The 5,077-nt window shown below is 43.1% G+C and overlaps 1 pseudogene; it reads left to right on the top strand.

Moving 5' to 3' along the window:
• Nucleotides 1-3,735: 3,735 nt before the first annotated feature.
• On the top strand, nt 3,736-4,814 carry LOC147448271 (uncharacterized; annotated as a pseudogene).
• Nucleotides 4,815-5,077: the final 263 nt, after the last annotated feature.

Raw genomic sequence — 5,077 nt, 5'->3', positions numbered from 1 at the left:
AAACGGACTCGAAATGCAACAAAACTTTAGGAGGAAGTCTAGGACACCTAAGGGCACTATCCTAGCAAGTCTGGTCGCAATCCGACAAGGTACCAAAATCACGATCCATCATGAAAACTGCAACAGAACATACCAGAAAGGTCGCCCTATGGTCTAGGAACACTCTCCTATGGTCAAAATGGATATAAACAATGATTTAAGCACTCAAATTTACAATTACAGCTCACAGACGCGTTGTCGCGAATCACAACAAAACTGACAATGCTTACACTTGAATTAAAGAGCAAAGAGAGAGGAACACAATGCAAGTTTTTTAATCAAAAATGGATTACTAAATCATTAGCTGCGATGATTATAAGTTTGGAGCAGCTTGTAGCTTGAGCGTATGTTTTTTAAGCTCCCTTCTTCTTCTAAAGATAAGCCCCTCTTCACATTAAGGTCATTGACCTTTATACCTAGGGATTTCTAAATGGCCAGTGGGGCCGGCTCACACGGACCTTTACAATTGTCATGACAGAATTACAACTCAGGGAATTGACTGCTTCTCTGGAATTAGGATTTACACAGAGTATTACTACACTAGCTTCGAAAACTAATAGAGTACAAATGTGGTGTCCGGCTAGGTGGGCGTTCGTTCGGTTTGTCCTCAAACAATATTATAGATTCTTTCTTGAAGAGAGACTTGGTACAATACATACTTTGTGTTCCTTGAGACCTTGTTGATGCCATGAATATGATAAGCTTCATGCACCAATATTATGCCCGTAATTAACTTGCAAAAGCATTAACTTATCCCCGGCCTCATTCCCAAGACCTCAAACGCCTTCAAAGGTGGAGAGAGCTAGAAGGGAGTGAGGGAAGGGAAGAGGAAGAAGAAGTAGCATACGAGAAAGAAGTACTTTCCTTACCATAGATTACTCTCGGAGCTTAGCTTAGCAAAGTAATATAGAAGATAAAGAAGATGAGCATGCCATTGAAGCTTGACTCTTGGTTGGATTTGCATTCCATAGTCAATAGGTGTTGGTGTACGCTCTCTACTTCTCAAGCTTGGAGAAGGAGAAGTTCTTGCTTAACACAATGAGAGAATGTGTGTGAGAATGAGCAAAAAGGAGGTCTCTTCCTTGCCTAGGTCGACCCCTCTCTCTCTTTACTCTAGCTTGATCCCTATTGGCCCTTGCCAAGCTTTGCCAGTCACAAGTTATGGTCACTTCAAGCAATAAGGGCAGCATTTGGACAAGTGTCCTTCTTTCCCCCTTTGAGAGAGAGAGAGGGAGAGCTTAATTAATTACATGCATCTAAAATCTCATTGGACCTCCCTAAAGGCCATCCAATAGGATTCAGGCACACCATGAGGGCAACATGGGTAGGTGCTTGCCATATGCCCTTTATGCCTCTTGAGCCTTGGCTTGCCTTGAGAGTGTGTGTGTTCTCTCTCATGCCCCTACCTTTAGGGCTCGCCCCCTCCTTTGTAGGGATGATCTTCAACTTGCACATCACAAGCACCTTGGTCATCAAACATGACAAGCAACTCGAGCACCTTCGTCATGAAGCATGACAAGAACCTCAAGCACCTTAGTCAGCTTAAGCACGACAAGCACCTCAAGCACATGCCTAGCTTGCCTAAGGTTTAAAGTACCTAAAGGTCCTAAGTATAAAGACTTTTAACACTAACCTTTGGAGGTCTTTAATGAAAGCTAACCCTAAGGTCTTTTAAGCTCCATTATCTGCTTATTGCTCTTTGGTAGAACATCTTCTTTTTGCACCCTTAATGAGATGTTGACTTCTCCCCTTTTGGTCCCGTGCTGAGATAGGTCTAAAAGCACATATCTATAATCTAACTCTTGTTCCCATTCATTTTCCCACATTAAATGATCACTTCAATATGAGAAAATCATTTGGGCTAGGTAGATATTAGATTTTATGACATATAATTTTACATATTAGCAAGTTGATGTAATAACTTCATCAGGACGAGAACATAGGCTCTGAAGCAAGCCCCACTTCCATGTGATAACTAGGTGAAGATAACATAGGCATGTTAAGACATATTAGCTTTCAAAAAGTCTCCATTAACTTACAGCTCTTCCGTTTAAAATTTCAAAAACTCTACATCTAAGAGTTGTGTCCCAGCATTGGAAGTGCCAAGTTGTGGTCTTGCTACATCTCATTCTTGTAGCAAATGTTGAACACAAACATGTGTTACATGCCTACTGAAAGGCATTTTACCTTAAAGAAATCATGATCGTTGTTGCATAAGGGGAAAGGATGGACATCATTAAAAAATGACTACATTACGTAAGCATGGATGATGACATCAAGCGGTTTTCCCTTAATGTTATGGTCTATGTTTTGTGTCATTTTCTCATGTCATGATGAAAAGTTTAGACACCTTCTTGCTTGATAGGTACTTTCATTTGTGCATTTTGATATCACTTGCTTTAACCTACTTTAAACATATGTTTTGTTCAATAGTAAATATTTGATGTCAAGATTTATATATGTTTGATAGAGACATATGTTTTTGCTACCTCTAATAACAATCTAACATTCCTAGTGTGGCCGGCGGCCTTCGACCGCCTCTCCCTCTTTCTGCATGCTGTCTCGCTGAGAGCGCAGGGTTGCAAGGCGACAATGCACACTGCCAGAACCAACCGGGGAAGGAGCTCTCGCCATGTGTCAAGGGGCAGGGGGGAGATCAGGGCTCGGGAAAAGATAGGTTCGCTTTATCCAAAGCCTGTTGAAAAATGGCCGGCTCAAGTTTGGGCAAGAAGGTTCTTAGGCCGGCTCATGGAACTTTTAGTTATAATATTAGATTTTTAGTGTGATTATATCCCTCTCAAATTTAGAGTTAGCCTGTTCATATGCGTGTGAAAAGGTTCCAAAGCCGGGTCCACAAAAAATGTTTCTCGAGCCCTGGGGGAGATCCCTCCCCCTTTATAATAGTACAGATAGATATAGATAAACAAACAATCCTATGACAAGACCAACCAAACATGACTAGTTGTCCCCTTGAGAGAAATTTTTTGAGAGTTATAGTTTTTTCTTTGTAATTTAATTATTCATTTAGCAGGTCTTTGTGAGTTCCTTTTACGTTGTTGGTAAATGCATTTTTTACTTCGTTAGCATGGGAGCCAATTTCACGTCCCTGGCACCTCAGTAAACCACGTGGCGATACTTTTTAACGAGAACTATTAAAAAAGCGTGTAGCAAAATAGTTCTCGTTAAGCTTCAAGTTAAGCTCGGAAAACTCTTGCTCTACCAAATGATTGGTGGGCAGAGGCTGCTTGTGGGTGAGTAAAGCGCTACTCGTACAATGTCTGGCGGGAAAATGGTGCACATACCAAAGCTTTCGCATTGACTAATTTGCAGTCGTTGCCCGGACACTGAAGTGTGCAGGAACAATGAGAGAGAAGTTGCGAGAAGAGATTTCATCCTCTCCACCCGACCATGCACTTTCGGACCAGGGCTTTGTTTAGGCGCCCTACAGGGCCACAGGCTCGTCCTTGAGTCGCTTGTTCGAATCCTGTAGTGACATTTAGTGTTTCTTTTGAACAGCAATATCGTGGGATCATTAAAGAGCTCATCATCAACTCGAGCGGGAGCGCCTCCTGACTATTTGTGACACTCCCTTGTCTGGTGGGATCGACGTTCTATAATCTTTGAATGATGTGGGCCGTCCATTTATTCCCAGCAAACGCTTTGCATATAGAATGCCAGTCCTCTGTGTGTGCATCGATGGTGTACTCCAGCAATGCCGACGACGACGAATTCTATTGCGATAAGTGTGGATGAAGCTTTGTGTCGGAGAAGGCGCTACAGGCTCACCTCACGCACTCATCGCGCCACGGCCAGTACTGCAATAAGTGCGAATGACGCTTTGTATCCGAGCAGGCGTTGCAGGCACATCCCACGCACTCATTGCACCACCACTATATTGGCGACGAGAACTTCAGCTGCGCTAAGTGCAAACGAAGCTTTGTATCCAAGCAGGTGCTGCAGGCTCACCTCACGCACTCATCGCGCCACAAGTACGCCTTCTACTGCGGTAAGTGCGAACGAAGCTTTGTGTGCGAGCAGTCTCTGCGGGCTCATCTCACGAACTTATCACACCACCACTACTGTGCTGACTGCGAGCGTGATTTTACCAACAACAACGACTTGCGCCATCACCGTGCTTCCAAACGGCACTGGGCCCCTATATCTCCTGCCCTCACTGTAAAGCTCGCTTTGTCTCTGCCCTCACCAAGCACGTACGCTCTTATTCAATTGTACTCTTCATGCGTTATTCTTTACAAGCTCGCAATCTCATAAGACATCTCTCAACTAGTTTCGGGCTGAAATGGGTAGCTGTTACAACATAAGCAACCAATAGATGTTGCACCTTGCTCGACAGCTTGAGGTAGACTATGGTGTCCCCAAGCTCTTGACAACACACCACAAATAGCTGGATCGCAAGACTGGTAAAGATTTTGTTCCTTGTGCATTGCTTTACTGTCTGAGTTTGATATCTCGTTTGCATGATCCGCAGGGATGATGCTAATGACTCTTGCGATAAATCAACGGTTTATGCTACTGAAGCTTCTTATAACGGCAACTGCTATGTGTGCCCAATTTGTGACAGAGGTTTTGAAAGACTAATGAACCTAAATCAGCATCTTAACTCCAATACTCATGAGCTGCAACAAATTTATAAGTCTGTAATTGGAAACACTCTCTTGTGCTCACAAATTCTTGTTCTTATTCCGATCCTCACTATGGCTGGCATGGATATGCTTGTAGTACATATTTGGGCTATGATTACTTCGTTAGCGTAGGAGCCAATTTCAAATCCCTGGCCTCTCAGTAACCCACATGGTAGAGCTTTAAAATGCCTGTCTCCTTTATTTATTATCACGCGACTTTTTAAATTGCAGTGACTCTCAGCGCAAATTTATATAGCAATTGTTGCGATTCTCCATGCACTCGCAGATTCAAACAACGATTGCGATAATCAATAGCAGTTTCACCTCAGCTCTCCACTCCTATGAGCAGATGTTAAGTGATGGCGTCTTTGCTGATGCCGTTACTTACTCTTTGC

This window comes from Adiantum capillus-veneris, chromosome 11 (assembly GCF_014529385.1).
Source record: "Adiantum capillus-veneris isolate H3 chromosome 11, ASM1452938v2, whole genome shotgun sequence".
NCBI classification, from domain to species: domain Eukaryota; kingdom Viridiplantae; phylum Streptophyta; class Polypodiopsida; order Polypodiales; family Pteridaceae; genus Adiantum; species Adiantum capillus-veneris.
The sequence above is the reverse complement of the archived record's forward strand: the minus strand, read 5'-3'. Positions and strand labels throughout refer to the sequence as shown.